The following is a 21,902-nucleotide window of genomic DNA, read 5'->3' on the forward strand; positions in this document are numbered from 1 at the left end:
TGGGATTACAGGTGTGAGCCATCACACCTGGCCAATTTTTGTATTTTTTTTGTAGAGATGGACTTTTGCCATGTTGCCCAGGCTGGTCTCTAACTGCTATGCTCAAGTGATCCTCCTGCCTTGACCTCCTGAAGTGAGGGGATTACAGGCATGAGTCACCTTGCCTGGCCTAAGGGCAACCATCTTAATCATAGGAACCAGAAAGTTGTCTTTAAAAATATGTGTATGGGCCGGGTGCAGTGGCTCATGCCTGTAATCCCAGCACTTTGGGAGGCCAAGGCAGGCGGATCACGAGGTCAGGAGATCAAGACCATCCTGGCTAACACGGTGAAACCCCATCTCTACTAAAATTACAAAAAATTAGCCAGGCATGGTGGCAGCACCTATGGTCCCAGCTACTTGGGAGGCTGAGGCAGGAGAATGGCATGAACCCGGGAGGCGGAGCTTGCAGTGAGCTGAGATTGCACCACTGCACTCCAGCCTGGGCAACAGAGCTAGACTGTGTCTCAAAAAAAAAAAAAAAAAAAAAAAAAAAAAAAAAAAAAAAAAAGGTGTATAGAAGAGAACAGGGGCCTCAGAAATAACACTGCACATCTACAGCCATCTGATCTTTGACAAACCTGACAAAAACAAGCAATGGGGAAAGGATTCCTATTTAATAAATGGTGTTGGGAAAACTGGCTAGCCATATGTAGAAAACTGAAACTGGACCCCTTCCTTACACCTTATACAAAAATTAACTCAAGATGGAGTAAAGACTTAAACATAAGACCTAAAACCATAAAAACCCTAGAAGAAAACCTCAGCAATACCATTCACAACATAGGCATGGGCAAAGACTTCATGACTAAAACACCAAAAGCAATGGCAACAAAAGCCAATATTGACAAATGGGATCTAATTAAACTTAAGAGCTTCTGCACAGCAAAAGAAACTATCATCAGAGTGAACAGAAAACCTACAGAATGGGAGAAAATTTTTGCAATCTATCCATCTGAAAAAAGGCTAATATCCAGAATCTACAAGGAACTTAAACAAATTTACAAGAAAAAAACAACCCCATCAAAAACTGGGCAAAGGATATGAAGAGACACTTCTCAAAAAAGACACTTATGTGGCCAAAAAACATATGAAAAAAAGCTCATCATCACTGGTCATTAGAGAAATGCAAATCAAAACCAAAATGAGATACCATCTCATGCCAGTTAGGATGGCAATCATTAAAAAGTCGGGAAGCAACAGATGCTGAAGAGGATGTGGAGACATAGGAATGCTTTTACACTGTTGGTGGGAGTATAAATTAGATCAACCATTGTGGAAGACAGTGCGGTGATTCCTCAAGGATCTAGAACCAGAAATACCATTTGACCCAGCAATCCATTACTGGGTATATACCCAAAGGATTATAAATCATTCTGCTATAAAGACACATGCACACATATGTTTATTGAAGCACTATTCACAATACCAAAGACTTGGAACCAACCCAAATGCCCGTCAATGATAGACTGGATAAAGAAAATGTGGCACATATACACCATGGAATACTATGCAGCCATAAAAAAGGATGAGTTCATGTCCTTTGCAGGGACATGGATGAAGCTGGAAACCATCATTCTCAGCAAACTAACACAAGAACAGAAAACCAAACACCGCATGTTCTCACTAATAAATGGGAGCTGAACAATGAGAACACATGGACACAGGGAGGGGAACATCACACACCAGGGCCTGTCGGGGAGTAGGAGGACAGGGAAGGGATAGCATTAGGAGAAATACCTAATGTAGATGATGGGTTGATGGGTGCAGCAAACCACTATGGCACGTGTATACCTATGTAAAAAGCCTGCATGTTCTGCACATGTATCCCAGAACTTAAAGTATAATAAAAAAAAGTGTTACTCTGAAAAGGTGAATTTTATCTTATGATAATTGTATCTGAATAAAGCTATTATTAAAAATAATTTTTTAAAAATGTTAATGTAAGTACAGATTATTGAGTTTTTAAAGGTACCAAGGAAGTCATCAAGGACATATGTAAGGGACAGAATGAGTCTGCCTTTCAGCAGCTAGAGGAGCTTGGGAGGGTACAACTGAATGACCTGGAGTCATTTGGATTTGTGACCTAGGAGCTTGGATAGTACCAGAAGTAGATGGAGAAAGATGCCCTCCTGGTATTCAACCGTCTGGGCTGCGTGAGTTTGGTTAGGCTGTGTTGGCAAGTCCTCTCATCCAAATGATCTTGGAAACATCGGCTGGCACTTCACACCCATTAGGATGGCTATTATAGAAAAACAACAACAAAAAGCCAGAACATAACCAGTGTTGGTGTGGATATGGGGCAGTTGGAATCCTTGTACTTTGCTGGTGGGATGTAAAATGGGACAACTGCTATGGAAAGCAGTATGGCAGTTACTAAAAAAATTAAATATAGAATTCCAATTTTATCTAGTAATTCCACTTCTGGGTATGTACACAAAAGAACTGAAAGCAGGGACTCAAATATTTTACATGCATGTTCATAGCAGCACTATTTGGAATGTTTTGGAAACAACCCAAATATCTATTGATAACTGGCTAAATAAAATGTGGTACATACATACTATGGGATATTTCCTAGCCTTAAAAAGGAATGGAATTCTGATACATGCCATATTATGGATGAGCCTCGAAGACATTGTACTAAGTGAAATAAGCCAGATACAAAAGGACAAATATGGTATGATTCCACCTATATAAGGTATGAAGAATAGTCAAATACGTAGAGACAAAAAGTAGAACAGTGCTTACCAGGGCCTGGGGAAAGGGACAAATTGGGAGTTATTGTTTAATGGGTAGAAAGTTTCTGTTTTGGATGATGACAAAGTTCTGGACATGAATAGCGGTGATGGTTGCACACAGTGTGAATGTATTTAAGACCACCAAACTGTACATTTAACAACCAGTGTTGGCATGGATATGGGGAAACTGGAAGCTTTGTGCTTTGCTGATGGGATGTAAAGTGGTACAGCTGCTACGAAAAACAGTATGGCAGTTCCTCAAAAAATTAAATGTAGAATTACAGTTTTATCTAGTAATTCCACTTCTGAGTATGCACACAAAAGAATTCAAAGCAGGGATTCCAATATTGATTAGTTAAATGGTTAAAATGGTAAATTTTATATTAGGTATATTTTACCACAATAAAAATAGATAGATAAATAGAGTGGATGTAGCAACATTTTAATCATTGTACTGAAGTGGAGAATATACAGGTATTCATTGTACTATTCTTTCATATTTCTCAATATGTGAAAAATTTTGTGATGTTTGGGTGGAATTAGATATAGAAACAATGTACAGTTTACCCCATTTGCAGGTTTTTTTCCCAGCTCCAAGATCTTTCAGGATAACAAACGCCTCAGACTAAATCCCCCCAAAGCTTCTCAGCTCACTTGTTAAAAATGTCCTTCCAAAAACTTTAATGTTAATTAGTTGGGCAATAAAAATCAAAGTCTATCTGTCCAACATAATGTACAGGCATGTCCTTTTATAACCTTTTTAGAATTCACAAAACAAAATAAATGATTAACAAATTTAAAACATTTGATGGATTTGTGCTGCCAACAGAATAATATCCAGAGACGTCTCTAAGGTCTGTATGGTCTTACGGCCTGAGTCAAACTTCTTTCTTAGCTTCATCTAACTTCTTCCCATGCAGGCTGTTTATCCATTGGAAGAGCATCTGGAAATCATTGTACTCTTCAGAGAATGCCTTACAATTCCATGATAAGATGTATAAATGGTTGGATTTTTCAGAAAATGTAATCATAGATAGAGATGCAGCGATAGATAGATAGATAGATAGATAGATAGATAGATAGATAGATAGACAGACAGACAGACAGATGCCTTCATGATGAACCCATATATCCATCCATTTGTCTTCTCATGACCCCATATCACTTTAGCCTCTTCTTCTATCATCACATATTCCTTCTCTGACTCTGGACTTCCTACCTCTCTCTTATAAGGACCCTTGTGATTACATTGGGTCACCTAGACCAGCCGCTGCCTGCTTTACTGATAAGGAAACTGAAATTCAGATTGGTAAAGTGAAAGTGACTTATCTAACATCATGCAGGTGAGTCTGTTTCTGCCTCTTTTATGGACTATTTTGCTACACTTCCAAAAAATTTGTGAAGTTGCGTACCAGTATGTCCTTATAAGTATCCTTCTCCTCTTTATCATCTTTGAATTACCTTAATTCAACCCCCTGGATTGTGGTGAAAAGCATTCTTATTAATTTAGGAGGAATATTCTAATGACCCATTATGTGTTATCTGTGGACCTGTGGCAGTTTCTCCAATAATGGTGCTCTTAGTCCAATAATAGCCAATGATGGTGACTGGCTGTCCTTAGGAGCAGCGGCATATGCCTGAGAGATGGTTGGAGGAGGAAAAACTTTAGTTTGGAGTCACAGAACAGAATGAATAGATTTGATTCTACAGCTGTGATCTCATTAGCATCTCGCCTAACCAACAAACTGCACCAGGCAGAACATGCTTCAGCTTCTTACCCAGCAACTGTCAAGATGCCTTGGTGGAGCTCTTTATCTGCAGGCACAGTTTCATTGCTCTGTAAGGTATGGTTCATGGGTGCTACTTACTTAAGAAGCCAGATGGGCTAGCAAAGCCCATAGCAAATATCAGTGATGTGGAGTGTTGGACACATTCCAGTAAAAATAAGTTAGCTAACATACATTGAGTGCTTCTGGGTTCCAGGCACTATTCTAAGTGCTTTCTATAATCTTCAAAACAACCCGATAAGGCAGATACTATTCTTATCCTGATTGTGGAGGTGTAGCAGCAACAAAGATAAAGAGAAGTTAAGCCACTGATTCAAAAACAGCCAGTAAGTAGCAAAGCTGGGATTTGAATCCAGAAAATCTGGGCCCAGAGTCTGTGCTTTTAAATTTTTATGTTCTTCTGCCTCCTCTGTAACTGTTAAATTGATATAATGGATAATTCTACATTAGAACCATGTTGCTATCCAATCTCCTGAAGGAAAATTTGCCTCCCCCCTTTATTTTGCTCCATCAAGGTGTTATTGGATAATGTCCTTTCCGGATCTCACAATTCAGAGTCAGCTCCAAGATTTCTGTTGCTATGGAAAAGTTCTGGCTGAATGCAGTCTTTTCTATGCTGATTGGTAAATCACTTGTAACTTCTCCAAGTGATGCATTGCTAGAAAGGAATTATTATCCCAACTCTCTGATCCCCTGCTTGGAGGTGAAGCCTGGTGGGCTGGCCTGGCTTGATTGACCCTAAAGGCCTGGGCAGGAAGCCAGAGGTTCTTACCCACACTTATGACAGGGAAGCCGAGACACCCAGTGCAGTCAGGGGTAGCCAGCAAACTCAAGACTTTTATTTTAACCAGTAGCATTGAGGTAGGTAGGGAAAGATGAAGCAGGGAGGGATGAGATTAGAAGACCAGTGAAGACAGCAGGAGCAAAAAGAGGCAAGCCGAAAGGGGTCATTGGAAGGCATTCCAGGCAATTCTGAGCAACTCTATGCAAGATCAGAGACAGGAAGCTGTTGCCAGAAGCACAGACAGGTTGGAATACACTTCACAAACATCACAGAAAATATAAAACTCTATTCAAATCCTTACTGACATATGTATCCTTTAAGTACACGTGTCATCTCAATATGATCGATTCTGTGCACTCTTTTTACTTGGTGTTTATAAAGTGTTTCCAGGAAGCCACGTACTGCACATTCCTGGATTACAGTTTGATGACATTCTTTCCTTTTGCTGTTTAGCCATTTGCTTGTTCTTGAGATGTTTCCAGCATCTTGCTTGTGTAGGTAGTGCCTTGGTAAGGTGTTGTGGAAATGTGCCTGCCAAAGCAGCATGCCTTCAGGCACTCGCACACCTGCCTGCTCATCGTGGGCACCAGTATCTTGACCAAAATAGTCATCTGGGATCCATCATGGCCAGCTGTCCACTTCTAACAATAACCAAAGGGGTCCTGGAACTCAGGACCTTATAAAAACCACAGAGGATTAATTGAGAAAGACCAAGCCCAGACTATGAAACAATAAAAACATATTATTTACCATTATCATACACATGACCATATATTACGTTAGTTTTAAAATACTGTTTAGCGGGCTCCTATGTTCACTTTGTATCCTCCAACTATGGATAAGCCTTTTGTTCCTGCTTCCAGTATGATTCTTCTGCTTTTGCATCCTCATTCTGCTGGTTTCACTCTCCTGGTTAAAACCTCCCATTGATTCCTACTGCTCTTAGAAAGAAATCCATGCTTCCAACTACGGCAGACAGAATAATGGCCCCTCTAAGATGTCCACCTCCTAATCCTTGGAACCTGATTATGCTATTTTACATGGCCAAAGGGGCTTTGCTGATGTGCTTAAGTTAAATATTAAGGGTGCAAAGACCTCTGCTTTTGTATATAATTGTAATGGGTTGAATAGTGGTCCCCAGAAATATATGTTCAAGTCTGAACCCCCAGAACCTGTGATTCAGCCTTACTTCAGAAGCCGTTCTTTGCAGATACAATGACATGAAAGGTCTCAAGATAAGATCATCATGGGTTTAGGGTGGGCGCTAATCTAGTGACAGGTGTCCTTATAAGAGAAAGGCAGAGGAGATTGAAGATGCAGAGACACACAGGGGAGACTGGAGCTCCACTGACACAAGCCAGTGAACTCTTAGAGTCACCAGAAGCTAGAAAGGCAAGGAAGGATTCTCTCCTGGAGCCTTCAGAGAGAGCTTGAACCTTCTGGCGTCTAAAACTATGAGAGAATAGATTTCTGTTGTCTTTAAGCCATTCAGTTTGTGACAATCTGTTCCGGCAGCCACAGGAAACTAACACAACAGTCTTCCCTGCACTTCTCTATTACACCATAAGTCATTAAGATCCTGTTTGCCTACCATGTTGCAGACAAAAGACACCTTGCCATCCTCCTCCCTCCCATCCCTCCATGCTTCTGCCGATTCCTCTCTCTCCTCTCCAATGCTTTGATGACCCATTAGTATGTATTTCTCTGTGTGACTTTGCTTTTAGCACACACAGTACAAACATTAAGATTAAAAACAAACAGCACTAAGATTAAAAATGTTTAGCAACCAGGATGTCCCATGGGCTGACCAATCTGAATGGATGCCAGCTGCTATGCTGGAGCAAAGTCCAGATGGCCCACTGCCAGACCAGGCATTGCCCCCTTAGGTGCTGGATCCTGACCAGCAGATATTGGCAAGACTCCTGGTGTTAATTCTTACTGTGTACCAGGGTCTGTGCTGAGTAACGATCTCTTTGAGACCACCACAGTCCTACAGGTGAGGAAACTGAGACTGACTGAAGTTCAGTGATGTGCCGGAGGTCACGCAGGTTGCAAGCAAATGGCAGAGGAAGGGCTGGAAACCTAGCGGCCTGACTTTAGTCTGATTTTTTGTGGGGAGTGTGAGGAAAAGCCTGGAGAGAATAATTTCTCTATGGAATAGGGAATACTTAAAAAAGATGTGTCATCCAGTCTAGGGGCCTTCGGAAATTAAATTATTTACCTCAGACAAATGGTGCCAGAGGGGATAGTAGCTGACTCATCATTCAGTCTCCATTGGAGCTGCACGTTTAATTGCTGGGAGGGAGGCCTCATGGAGGAATGATCAACTCTGCCCCATCCCCATCCAGGGAGAGGAGACCTCAGAGCTTATGATACAGTGAGGTGTGGACTACACAGAGTCTGAGGGACCTCCCAGGGGTCAGGAATTGTATCCAGGTCCTGGGAAGTGAGAACTTGGTGGGATTTCTTAAGCCCTGAGCCTTCCTGCATTGACTCTTCTTTCCCTGCTTGCCTTCCTGAGGTCATCTGCAGTGAAGGCTTAGTCGGGAAAGGAAATAAGTACTTTTGTTTGGGAAGAGCAAAGACTGCATTGAACAAGCAATCTGCACCTCCACTCTTGGACTAGAGGAGTGAAGCCAGAGATAAGATGAGTGACAGTGACAAGAATCACATGAACCCAGGAGATTGTGGTGAGCTGAGGTGGCAAGACTGCCCTCCAGCCTGGGGGACAGAGAGACTCCGTCTCAAAAACAAACAAACAAAAAATGAATGGTGTTGGCTTTAAAGAGAGAAGGGCCCTAAGTGGCCTGAGGCTTGCACAACAGAAGAAAGGAGAAGGGTGGGGAGTGGGTACCTCACCCTTAGCCAGAGGCATGGTCCCAGGAGTTTAATCACTGAACTCCAGCAGTTCCCTGACAGGCAGGTGGAGGCGAATGTGAGGGAGGCCCACAGGACTGCAAAAGCAGCTGGTGCTATGAGTTTACCAGTAGGTGACTTTCTTGTGATTCCCCCCTTATGCCAAAAGCCATGTTTGCTGAAAATCAATGGCATTTTCTGGAACTGCCTGTGGAGGTGTACTTCACAGGAACTTTTAAATAACTTTAGTCCCAAGTGATTCATTATTCTATTACATTAGTTAGTTGTTGGCAGATCTGTCACACTGTATACAAAAGCTGAGCTATTTCAGAGACTGTACTTATGAGTCATCTTGCTGACTTTCTGTATATATTTTCTACCACTGTTCTATAATCTCTTTCATTCACCCGGTATATACAGGTGATAATTATGTTCTTTCCTTTTCCTACATTTTTCTTTCTGTGAGATTAAAATAGCAACATCAACAAAAAAGGCAGGTATGGTTTTCTTTAACGTATCGCTGAGATGTATAAAATGGACTTTGATACCAGTGCTTCAAATTAGATCTGAAATGAAAAATAAGCTAATATAAATGTTCTCCTGAGATCTGCAGAAAAGAATATGTGAAAGTGTCTCGAAATTAGCCAGGCGTGGTGGCAGGTGCTTGTAATCCCAGCTACTCGGGAGGCTTAGGCAGGTGAATCGCTTGAATCTGAGAGGTGGAGGTTGCAGTGAGCTATCACGCCACTGCACTCCAGCCTGGGGTAGAGCGAGACTGTTTAAAAAAAAAAGAAACACACACACACACACACACACACACATACACGTCTATTGAGATAGTCTTGCATTTGAAGTGCCAAACAAATCATGTACTCAACTTGGCAAATTGCCAACTCTTCAAAAATTCTTTTTATGTGTAATGAATCTAATTCATTCATTATTTCTACTGGAGTCTACAAAGTTTGTCTTGAACACCTCAATATTTGTCAGCACCAAGAAGGCTGAGGGGTCTGTTTTAGGAAGGAGAGGGAAAAATTATAGTGACCCAAGAAAAGATGGATTTGTATGACTGAGATGACTGCAAACCACATGTTCCACTTACTGTGCTATTTCTGGAAGGCATTCCCTTGGCAACTTTTAAATGTTATATTATCATTTCTTGGAGACTTCTCTAGCTGTTCAAATGTGGTGAGAAGATGAGAGAGTTATAACAGGAGAAGGAAGAGTCTTGCTTCTCTGATTGAAAACTGTTTCTCCATTTCCCTTCTTTTTCTTTTTCTTCAATCCTTGAAACTTTCTCCAGTTGACTCGGCCACATGGGTTGGAGTTCTGTTGCACATACTCAGAGGAACACACACTTCTCCATTCAAATAACCGCATCGGGAAGTTAGAAGCATAACTTTGACTCAGCGGAGGCTTTTCTATCCACATATTTCACATACATGAGCTGTCAGACCTCGGATGAGGGTCTTTAGGCAGCTTCAAGGTTTCTTTTCAGCTGCTCCAAACATGACTGCTTGGCAGATAGTTCTAAGGAGGTTGGACCTGAGAGTATGAGAGCTGCCCACTTGTTCAGGCAGATGCCCTGTAATGACACATGTCCGTCGCGCGGTGGCTCACGCCTGTAATCCCAGCACTTTGGGAGGCTGAGGCGGGCGGATCCCCTGAGGTCAGGAGTTAGAGACCAGGCTGGCCAACATGGTGAAAACTCGTCTCTACTAAAAACGCACAAATCAGCCGCGTGTGGTGGCACGTGCCTGTAATCCTAGCTACCTGGGAGGCTGAGGCGGAAGAATTGCTTGAACCCGAGAGGCGGAGGTTGCAGTGAGCCGAGATCGCACCACTGCACTCCAGCCTGGGTGAAAGAGCGAAACTCCATCTCAAAAAAACAAAAAACAAATAAAAAAAAGTGACAGATGTCTACAAGTCAACGCTTAAGGAATGCTCAACAGCTAGAAATCTGGAATATTCTCAGTTTTTAAAGTTTTTTTTTTTTTTCTAGATTCTGCAGATGGTGATTTATTCTTCAGCCATGATCATCGGGGCCTGGATCATGCTTTTTGCAAGTGACTATACTCGCTACTTTTTTGTTTTGTTTTGTTTGAGACAGGATCTTGCTCTGTCATCCAGGCTGGAATCCAGTGGTGCGATCATGGCTCACTACAGCCTCAGCCTCCTGGGCTCAAGCGATCCTCCCTCCTCATCTCCCCAAGTAGCTGGGACTACAGGTGCATGCCAACACAACCAGCGAATTTTTCTTTTTTTAGACACGGGGTCTTGCTGTGTTGCTCAGGCTGGTCTTGAATTTCTGCACTCAAGTGATCCTCCTGCCTCTGCCTTCTAAAGTGCTGGAATTACAGGTGTGAGCCACTGTGCCCAGCCTAACCACATTGAAGGATGAGTTTAACCATATTTTGAAGTAAAAAGTACATGTATTTAAGAGAACTGAAAGTGACTGTGTGACTGGATTATTGCATTGGCACTTATTAGTTAGAAGCCTTGGTTGAAATCAACAGAAAACCCAACTTACGCTGACTTAAACAATAAAAAGAATTCATGGTCTCACCTAAAAAGTCCCGAGGTAGTTCAGGCTCTAAAGGCTTGATTAAGGATCTTGTTTCTTTTCCTGTCTCTGTTCTGGCTTCCACTGTATGAACTGCATCCTACGGCAGTCTTCCTTCATAGTCCCAAAGCAGACGCCAACAGTCCTGGGATCATATGATTCCTTGTTCATGTCAACAAGGGAGAGAAACTCTCTGCCCTCAGATGTCAGATAAATTCCTGGGCTTTATGCTAATGGGACTGGTGGCTGTATCCAGGAGCATGAGTTACCCTGCTGAGCATAGATCAGCTCATCACTGGAGTTATGGGGGAATTAATCCCATACAGATTATGCTTGTCTTGCTAAGAGTGGGGTTGAATGGTTATGCAAAGGAAAATTAGGATGTTGTTTTAGAAAGAGTAAATGGACGCAAGGAGGCAAAAAATACCAACACTGTCTATTGAGTGTACTGGTAGAAAAACTGTGAGGTCCCTGGAAAGGTGGGCTGAGGAGTGACAGTGGATTTTAAAGAGTCTGAACTTGAAATCTTTGAAAGACTTTAGTCAGCAATTATCACTCAACATCCACAGAAAGCTCTCCAGGGATATTTAATATCCAATAATCTTTTTACAAATAAAGCTTTTTGTGTGTGTGGTTGTACAAGTTAGATGTCTGGATAGTGACTAGATGAATGCCTGTTATTTTAGGCATTGCACTTTTGTTATGTTTGGAATATTTCACAATTAAAAAGTGAAAGCAATGCACAGCCTTGACAGACATTACCACTGTTCACCAGTGTATCATTTTTCTCCTTCCTGGGTGCAGGAAGACTGCAGGAAGACTGCATTTCTTAGCTTGCCTTTTAGTTAGGCCGTATGACTTGGCCGTGGACAAAAATGACATATGTCTCTTCCGGGCCAAGGCAGCAAAAATTCCTATGCAAACTTTCAGTTCTCTCTTCTCCTTCAGAGTGATAGTGGAGGCCGGATATTAAGATGGTGGAGGTGTAAGAACAAAGCAGCCTGGATCACTGAGTCACTGCATGAATGTCAGCTGCTTTGGAGAACCAGCAGATGTTCTGGTTATTGATTTCCGTGTGTTCAACCCCCCCAAAACTTAGTAGTTTCAAGCAACAATTTACTATTATCTCTTATGATTCTGTGTCTGCTGACTGGGCTAAGGGGGCAGTTCTTGCTTGGGTCTTTCATCTGATTGCAGTCAGGTGTTGACTGGAGCTGCAGTCACCCTAACAACTCATCAGAGCTGGATCTCCAAAATGGCTCACTCGTCTGGCTGGAATTAATGCTGGCTATTGACTGGGTGTAAGGAAGCTGTCAATTGGAGCACCTATGTGGCTTTAGAGTTTCACTGCATGGGTTCTGGGTTCCTACCAGATGCATCCCAAGAGTGAGTATTCCAAGAGACCTAGATGGGATTCAAAAAGCTTCTTACAAGCTACCCCTGGATGTCCTGGAACATCACTGCTGCCATATTCTGTTGGTCAAGGCAAGTCACTAAGGCCAGTTCAGGTTCAAAGGGAGGGGAATTAGACTCTTACCATTAGTGCAGTGAGTAGCATATGCCACAGAATGGGAAAGTATTAATAATGGTTATCTTTTATTATCTACTACACCTGACTTATAGCTGACTTTGGGTGAGAAATAAATTTTATGTGTTAAGCCATTGAGATGTCCAGCAATTTTTGTTGCCTCACCATCAGCCTAGCCTAAGCTGATTAATAAAATGGGAATTACAGACAATATAGGAAAGACTAAAAAAAAAAAAAAAAAAGAAGAAGTCTATGGTTACCCTTTTATGTAATTTCTCCTGTTTTATTTTTTTTTTATTTTATTTTATTTTATTTTTTTTTTGCGATGGAGTCTTTCTCTGTCGCCTGTTCAGAGTGCAGTGGCACAATCTCGGCTCACTGCAACCTCTGCCTCCCGGGTTCAAGTGATTCTTCTGACTCAGCCTTTCAAGTAGCTGTCCTGTTCTTTTTTTATACATATTTTTAATATATTGTTATCATGCTATATAGATAGGTTTATAGTTTTTATCACTTAGCATTAGAATATAAATGTATCCCTTTTCTATCAAGAAGTCTTAGTAAAGACTTTGAATTATTGAATAATATTTCATTGTGACAAAGTATTCGACTGCTCTCAAACAGACGTTTAGTGTTTCCCACTTATTAATGATATTAGAATACTGCAATAAACGTCTTTGAGCATAAAGCACCATTTCTTATAATAGTTTCTTAGTTTGGGCTCCTATAACAAAATACCATAAACTGGGTGGCTTATCAACAACAGAAATATATTTTTACACTTTTGGAAGTTGGAAGTCTCAAATCAGGGTGCCAGCATAGTTGGGTTCTGGTGAGAGTTGTATACTGCCTGCCTCTTGTATCCTCCCATCGTGGAAAGAGGCTGAGAGAATTCTCTGGGGTCCTTTTATTAAGGGCGCTAGTCCCATCCATGAGGACTCCATTCTCATGACCTCATTAACTCTCAAAGGCTCAAACTCCTAATTCTATCACTTTGGGGGTTAGGATTCTAACATGAATTTGGGGGTGACACAAACATTCAGTTCATAACAGACAGATTATATTCGTTCATCTTTGTATCTTTGATTTTGAAAGATTTTATTCTTAAAATTTTCTTGCAAGCACCCTTAACTCTACTCTCATTCCCCATCTCTTTGTAGACAATGGTCAAATTTGTATTTTCAGTCCTGATCTCTCTCCTTACTCTAGACTTGATATTGCTATGTGAGATAACTAATAGATGTTTCAAACTAAGTATGTCAAATGATTCTTGATTCCTGTGACATCATGCTGCCTATCATCTTTATTTCCTTTATTGTACTCACCACAAAAAAGGAGTCTTTTTTCTCCTTGCTAGAATATGAGCTCCATGAAGACAGGGACTCTGTCTGTTTCTTCTACCTGCCCTACCCCAGGCCATCCCCAACTCTAGGAACAATACTTAGTTCATAGCAGGCAATAGATATTTGTAAATAAATGAAGGAATTGATATACAAATAAACAAGATGAGTTCACTCTATATTTTCTTTCCACTCCAACCTTATCCCCCAGTGGAAGATTTCCATGATAATTTTGGTCTTCAAATCCATGATGAACGTATTTTTATTTCTCTTTATATCCACAGTACTCCATTTCTGGGAAAGTTGAATGTGTGTCAGGACTTTTCTTGTAGGAAAGCAGAGACAAGGCGAGAATAAGGTGAAGATATGCTGGAGACGATACAGGAGAGAAACAACAGGAGAAAAGTTCAGTAAACGGAGAAAGTGTTGCATAGTGGGAAGAGGTCATTCATAACTTTGCATCGCCATCAGAAAGCTATTTAATTTAGTGTTTTCCAGATCAAAATTTCCTCTCTAACACTTAGGAATTTTGGCCCTCATTTTAGAAGCAGACCTTTGCACCAAGTGCTGTGGTCTCTGGCTATGAGCCTCTCTGCCTCTTGCCTTTGTTCCCTGTTTCTGGGCTGCCTTGCCCTTAGTTTCATTTCCAAATTTTGGTTTCCTTTCCTAAAAGATGACTTGCCTTATGTATGAGTCATAATGCAATGGTGATTTTGTGTGCTGCGGCCCAGTTGAGGGAGAATGGGGAAACTGCTCTGCAAGGAGCACAGACCCTTCTCTGAGGCACTCTTGGTCCAGCAACTTTCCCCTCTATCCAGCCATGCCTGTCTGTCTTGGTGCCCACCAGGCCTGGTGGCTGAACTTGAGCTAAGGAGTGGAGAAACATGTGGGTGAATCTGGGTAGAAGTCAGGGCTGGAGATGAGTGTAGGAAATAGCTTCATACAGTCAAAGGGAGACCAGGTGAGGAGTGGGACTGGGTGGCTGCAACTGAATGACAGTGTGTTCACATGGTATTTGTCCTGTTTGTGAACAGCCCTTTTGTGTTCTCAATTTCAGGAATATAAAGTCATTGAAGAGGCACAAAGATGGTGGAAAAACCTTTGCAAGAATTGGCCAGGGACCTGTGAATCAGACATGTCAAGGATTAATATACCACTTCCTGCCTTTCCACATGAGTGGTAAAAATTTATATTTTCTTAGTAATTTCAAGAGCAGCAACATTTGCTACTACAACTATTGCCAACACATCCTCTGTTTATTGAGCATCTATTTGCTAGGTGCCATGCTGTGTGTTTTACTTAATATTATCACTAATCTTTATAATCCTAGGGGATAGGGATTGTTTTCCTCATTTTATAAATTTTACAAATAAAGATATTGAGGTGCAGGCCGGGCATGGTGGCTCACGCCTGTAATCCCAGCACTTTGGGAGGCTGAAAAAAAAAAAAAAAGAAAGAAAGAAAGAAATTGAGGTGCAGAGCAATTAAGCCACTTACACAAAGTTAGCCAACTAAAAACTTACAGAATCAGAATAATAATTCATTTTGAATTATTATTATTATTTTTGAGATGGAGTGTAGCTCTGTCACCAGGCTGGAGTGCAGTGGCACGATCTCGGCTTACTGCAACCTCTACCTCCTGGGTTCAAGTGATTCTCCTGCCTCAGCCTCCCGAGTAGCTGGGATTACAGGCATGTGACGCCACGCCAAGCTAATTTTTGTGTTTTCAGTAGAGACAGGGTTTCACCATGTTGGCCAGGACGGTCTTGATCTCCTGACCTCCTGATTTGCCCACCCCGGCCTCCCAAAGTGCTGGGATTACAGGCATGAGCCACCGCACCCAGCCCGGCTTGCTTTTTAAATAGATTCACTTGGCAACGTTTGAATTTAAGGTTTCTGTTGAATTTTGTTTAATCTGGCACCAATTTTTAAAAACCTAATACAGTGTTCTAACTTTGCAGATTTTATGCTTATTTTGAGCTAGTTTCATAGGACATAAGCTTGTTAAATAACTGCTTTTTGAGGTTAATGTTTTGCCATTTATGGGATTTAATGTTGAGGAATACAGCATTTGCTGTGTATTTTTCCTCTAATGGCAGGGGAGGTAATGTTCCAATAATTTAGAAATTTTCTATGTAAGAAAGCAGCTGGTATGGTGTGGCTGTGTTCCCACCCAAATCTCAACTTGAATTGTATCTCCCAGGATTCCCATGTGTTGTGGGAGGGACCCAGGGGGAGGTAACTGAATCACGGGGGCCGGTCTTTCCTGTGCTATTCTCTTGATAGTCAGTAAGTCTCATAAGATCTCATAGTCAATAAGTCTCATAAGATCTGATGGGTTTATCAGGGGTTTCGCTTTTGCTTCCTTCTCATTTTCTCTTGCCGTTGCCATATAAGAAGTGCTTTTTGCCTCCCACTGTGATTCTGAGGCCTCCCCAGCCATGTGGAATGGTAAGTCCAATGAAACCTCTTTTTCTTCCCAGTCTCGGGTGTGTCTTTATCAGCAGTAGGAAAACGGACTAATACACTAAATTGGTACCAGTAGAGTGGAGCATTGCTGAAAAGATACCAAAAATGTGCAAGCGACTTTGGAAGTGGGTGACAGAGGGTTGGAACAGTTTGGAGGGCTCAGAAGACGACAGGAAAATGTGGGAAAGTTTGGAACTTCCTAGAAACTTGTTGAATGGCTTTGCCCAAAATGCTGATAATGATATGAACAGTAAGGTCCAGGCTGAGGTGGCCTCAGATGGAGATGACAAACTTGCTGGGAACTGGAGCAAAGGTGACTCTTGTTATGTTTTAGCAAAGAGACTGGTGGCATTTTGCCCCTGCCCTAGAGATCTGTGGAACTTCGAACTTGAGAGGGATGATTTGGTGTGTCTGGTGGAAGAAATTTCTAAGTAGCAAAGCACACAAGAGGTGACTTCGATACTATAAAAGGCATTCAGTTTTATAAGGGAAACAGAGCATAAAAGTTCAGAAAATTTGCAGCCTGATGCTGCAGTAGAAAAGAAAAACCCATTTTTTTAGGAAAAATTCAAGCTGGCTGCAGAAATTTGCATAAGTAGCAAGAAGCCTAATGTTAATTCCCAAGACCATAGGGAAAATATCTCCAGGCCATGTCAGAGACCTTCACAGCAGCCCCTCCCATCACAGGCCCAGAGGCCAAGGAGGAAAAAGTGGTTTCATGGGCCAGGCCCAGGGTCCCCATGCTGTGTGCAGCCTAGGGACTTGGTGCCCTGTGTTTCAGCCACTCCAGCCATGATTGAAAGGGGCCAATGTAGAGCTTGGGCTGTGGCTTCAGAGGGTGAAGCCCCAGGCTGTGGCAGCTTCCATGTGGTGTTGAGTCTGTGTGTGCACAGAAGTCAAGAATTGAGATTTGGGAACCTCCACCTAGATTTCAGAGGAGTATGGAAATGCTTGGATACCCAGGCAGAAGTTTGCTGCAGGGGAGGGGCCCTCAAGGAAAACCTCTGCTAGGGCAGTGCAGAAGGGAAATGTGGGATTGGAGCCTGACACAGAGTCCCCACTGGGGCACTCCCTAGTGGAGGTCTGAGAAGGGGCCCACCATTCTGCAGACCCCAGGATGGTAGATCCACTGGCAGCTTGTACCATGCACCTGGAAAAGCCATAGACACTCAATACCAGCACCTGAAAGCAGCCAGGAGGGAAGCTTACCCTGCAAAGCCACAGGGGTGGAGCTGCCAAAGACTATGGGAACCCACCTTTTGCATCAGCATGACCTGAATGTGAGACCTGGAGTCAAAGGAGATCATTTTGAAGCTTTAAACTGCCCTGCTGGGTTTCAGACTTGCATGGGCTTTGTAACCCCTTTGTTTTGGCCAATTTCTCCCATTTGGAACAGATTTACCCAACATTGTACCCCCATTGTATCTAGGAAGTAACTAGCTTGCTTTTGATTTTGCAGGCTCATAGGTGGAAGGCACTTGCCTTGTCTCAGAACTGAGGACTTTTGAGTTAAGGCTGAAATGAGTTAAGACTTTGAGGGAGTGTTGGGAAGGCATGATTGGTTTTGAAATGTGAAGACATGAGATTTGGAGGTTCCAGGGACAGAATGATTTCTGTTTGGCTTTGTCCCCACCCAAATATCATCTTGAATTGTACTCCCAGAATTCCCAGGTATTGTGGGAGAAACCCAGTGGGAGATAGTTTGAATCCTGGGGGTGGGTCCCCCATACTGTTTTTGTGGTAGTGAATAAGTCTAATGAGATCTGATGGTTTTATCAGGGGTTTACGCTTTTGCATCTTCCTCATTTTCTCTTGCTGCTGCCATGTAAGAAGTGCCTTTTGCCTCCCTCCATGATTCTGAGGCCTCCCCAGCCATGTGGAACTGTAAGTCCAATTAAACCTCTTTTGCTTCCCAGTCTTGGGTATGTCTTTATCAGCAACGTGAAAATGGACTAATAAAGCAGCCATTGTATATTTTTGTGTATAAGTATTTGAATTGGATCCAAAATGTACCCATGATTGTGCCTTGTGTTTTTCTAAAAAATAAAACAATACATACTTATTACAGAAGATTGGCTAGATACAAAGAAGAAAAAAGGAAAAGAAGCATGCTAGTCAAAGAAAAAACATTAATAGAGTGGTGTATTTTATATGGATTTTTATACTCAAGTTTACATATTTTACATGTAATTTACTAATTTACTTAGAATGTATTTTATTGTAGGGTGTTAAGCCTTATGTTTCTGATAGGACAGAGGTGATTATAAACCTAGTTCCTTAGTTTCCAATATGACAAGTAAATGATGTCCCTGTTAGATATAAACTTAGTTTGCAGTAAGGCAAATGCTCAATTTATATTGATTATTGGGAAAATTCACAGGATGCAATGTATACTAGATTTATATGTTAAAACTCCCAAGATCAAGATCAAATTTCTGCCAAGAAAATTTAATTTTTAAAAATATTGATAAGTATCTCAACATTACTTTTTGATTCTAAGGTGAGATAGCTTGACAGATGGTTAAAAGAGCAGTTGCCTAAGGAAAATGATTTACAATAAATCTTTCAAGAGATGAATTTAATTGCCTGCCGAAACATTTCTCAAATAACTCTCCAAGTTTAAATTTCAACCTCTCCAAGAGACGTGTGCATTTTTTTTTTGAATGGATTTTATTTTTGGAGCAGTTTTATGTTCACAGTAATATTGAGCAGAAAGTTCAGAGTTCCCATTATATCCCCTGACCCCTAACACACACAGTCTCCTCTACTATCAACATCCTGCACCAGAGTGATACAGTTGTTATTCATACAATCTATGAATCTACACTGACAAGTCAATATTACCTAAAGTCCATAGTTTATGTTAGGGTTCACTCTTAGTGGTGTACATTCTATGGGTTTGGACAAATGTCTGATGGTATGTGTTTACCATTACAATATCATATGGAGTTGTTTTATTAAAAATCCTCTGTGCGGCTGGGCACGGTGGCTCACGCCTGTAATCCCAACACTTTGGGAGGCTGAGGCAGGCTGATCACGTGAGGTCAAGAGTTTGAGACCAGCCTGACCAACATGGAGAAACCCCATCTCTACTAAAAACACAAAATTGGCTGGGCGTGGTGGGGCATGCCTGTAATCCCAGCTACTTGGGAGGCTGAGGCCAGAGAATCGCTTGAACCCGGGAGGTGGAGGTTGCGGTGAGCCGAGCTCATGCCATTGCATTCCAGCCTGGGCAACAAGAGCAGAACTCCGTCTCAAAAAAAAAAAACAAAAAAAATCCTCTGTGCTCTGCCTATTCACCTCTCCCTTCCCCCAACATCTGGCAACCACTGATCTTTTCACTGTCTTGCTATATATATGCTATATATATGCTTTATATATAGGGGTATATATATGCTATATATGCTTTATATGTGGGGTATATATGCTATATATAGGGGTGTACATATATGCTATATATATGCTATATATAGGGGTGCTATATATTAGATATATGTATAGCATACATATATCCCTATATATAATATATATATAGCAAGACGGTGAAAAGATCAGTGGTTGCCAGGTGTTGGGGGAAGGGAGAGGTGAATAGGCAGAACACAGAGGATTTTTTTGCTATTTTATATATCTATATTAGATATCTTATATATATATTTAGATATCTATATCTATATATCTAAATTGTATATATCTAATAATAATTAGATGTATACATCTATACATCTAATTATATATAATTATATATATCTAATAATTATAAATATCTAATAGTATATATATCTAATATAGATATCTAATATAGGTATCTATATTAGAGACAGGGTCTTGCAATATGTATATATTTTAGAGACAGAGTCTCTTACGTTGCTCAGGCTGCACTTGAACTCCCGGGCTCAAGAGATCCTTCACCCCAACCTTCTGAGTAGCTGGGATCACAGGTACAAGCCACCATGCCTGGTTCCACAATATATTTAAAGGAACTTTCTATGTCATTTAACTGGGAAACTTTTCTAAATGGTTTTCTAAGAGCTGACTGTAAGGGTCTTTGCTAAGATGGCACAGAACTGGCCGGGCACTGTGACTCACACCTGTAATCCCAGCACTTTGGGAGGCCGAGGCAGGCAGATCACTTAAGTCAGGAGTTTGAGACCAGCCTGGCCAACATGGTGAAACCCCGTCTTTACTAAAAATACAAAAAATAAATTAGCTGGGCACTGTGGAGAGCACCTATAATCCCAGCTACTTGGGAGACTTGAACCTGGAAGGTGGAAGTTGCAGTGAGCCAATATCTGCCACTGCACTCCAGCCTAGGCAAAGAGTGAGACTCTGTCTCAAAAAAAAAAAAAAAAAAAAAAAAAAAAAAAGGCACAGAACTGTATTTCCAAGCCCAGGGTCTTCTTGCTTCAAAGTAAAAAGTATGTGATGCTGCAATTTGGGGATGAGGTTATATGTTGGATTATTCTCTTTACATAATGAATTTTAGAAGGAATATAATATCTGATCCCACTTCATGCAGTCCAGGATTTGCAGCAAATGTGGTTGTGCCAAACTGGTTTGCAGGTCACAGTGGGCAGCAAAGCCACAAATGTCGCATATTGAAATGCTTAGAAAGATGCTGTGAGTACGATGGGTTATTTTTCCATAGCCAGGGAACATCTTGTCTTCTGTAAGAACAGTAAATTCGCTTTCTGTTCTCTGGGGAATTAGAAAAAAGTGTACAACATATTGCTGTTTAATCATATAGCAGTCACTTAGGTCCATTTTGAGACTGAATATTTATGGCAACTATCCTAGTTTGTCTTGCATTATTCAGAGTAGTTTATTTAGTGCTTTATATATATTTTAACTGTTTTCTGGGAAATAGTTTCAAACTTACAGACAGGTTGCAAAAGTAGAAATAGTATAAGGAACATTCACATACCCTTTACCCAGATCTACCCACTAACATTTTACTCCATTTGCTTTATCCTTTATGTATGTGAGTTTTCTCCTTTATATGTAATATTTAAATTATGTTATATATAACATAATTATACACACATCATTTACCCCTAAATACACTAGTGCATACATCCTAAGAATACGTATATTCTCTTATATAACCAGAACAGTAAATTTAACTTTGACACAACACTTTTATCTAATTTTCCATTCATGTTTAGTTTTGTCAGTTGACCCGATATCATCCTTTATAGCACCCTCCTCTTATAGTACAGGGTCCAGTCTAGGGTCAGGTATTGCTTTTTTTTTTTCCTTCAAGGATACAGCCCCCTACCCTTTAAAAAGTAGAATATTCAGTTTTTTGCTTTTTTTTTTTTTTTGAGACAGGGTCTCACACTGTCACCCAGGCGGGAGTGCAGTGGCATAATCATGGCTCACTGCAGCCCTGACCTCCTGGGCTCAAGCAATTCTCCCACCTCAGCTTCCCGAGTATCTGGAAACACAGGTGTGTGCCACCACACCCAGCTAATTTTTGTATTTGTTGTGGACACTGGGTTTTGCTGCGTTGCCTAGGCTGGTCTCAAACTCCTGAGCTCAAACAGTCTTCCCACCTTGGCCTCCCAAAATGGTAGGATTTATAGGCGTGAGCCAGCATGCCAGCCTTTTTGTGTTTTTTTTGCATCTAATATTTTTCCAGAAGTTCAGGAAAATAACCCGTTAGGATTTGAGCTGCATGTTCAAATGTATACTGGTATCTTAGTCCATTTGGACTGCTATAACAAAATGTCTTAGAATGGGTAATTTATAAACAATGGAAATGTATTGCTCACAGTTCTGGAGACTGGGAAATCCAAGAT

General features: G+C 41.2%; 1 protein-coding gene across 2 annotated transcripts in view; it reads left to right on the forward strand.

Annotated features, from left to right (window-relative positions):
• NDUFAF6 (NADH:ubiquinone oxidoreductase complex assembly factor 6) overlaps positions 1-21,902 on the forward strand; it is a 112,522-nt gene that overhangs the window by 89,001 nt on the left and 1,619 nt on the right. The window contains exon 11 of one of the 2 annotated variants that reach the window (XR_004059303.1): positions 14,693-14,814. The gene's annotated coding sequence lies outside the window, so the exon portion shown is untranslated. Of the gene's footprint in view, positions 1-14,692; positions 14,951-21,902 lie in introns of those variants that run through there. The other variant, XR_004059302.1, reaches the window with a different exon arrangement.

The sequence above is a fragment of the Rhinopithecus roxellana genome, chromosome 9, assembly GCF_007565055.1.
Source record: "Rhinopithecus roxellana isolate Shanxi Qingling chromosome 9, ASM756505v1, whole genome shotgun sequence".
Taxonomy (NCBI): Eukaryota; Metazoa; Chordata; class Mammalia; order Primates; family Cercopithecidae; genus Rhinopithecus; species Rhinopithecus roxellana.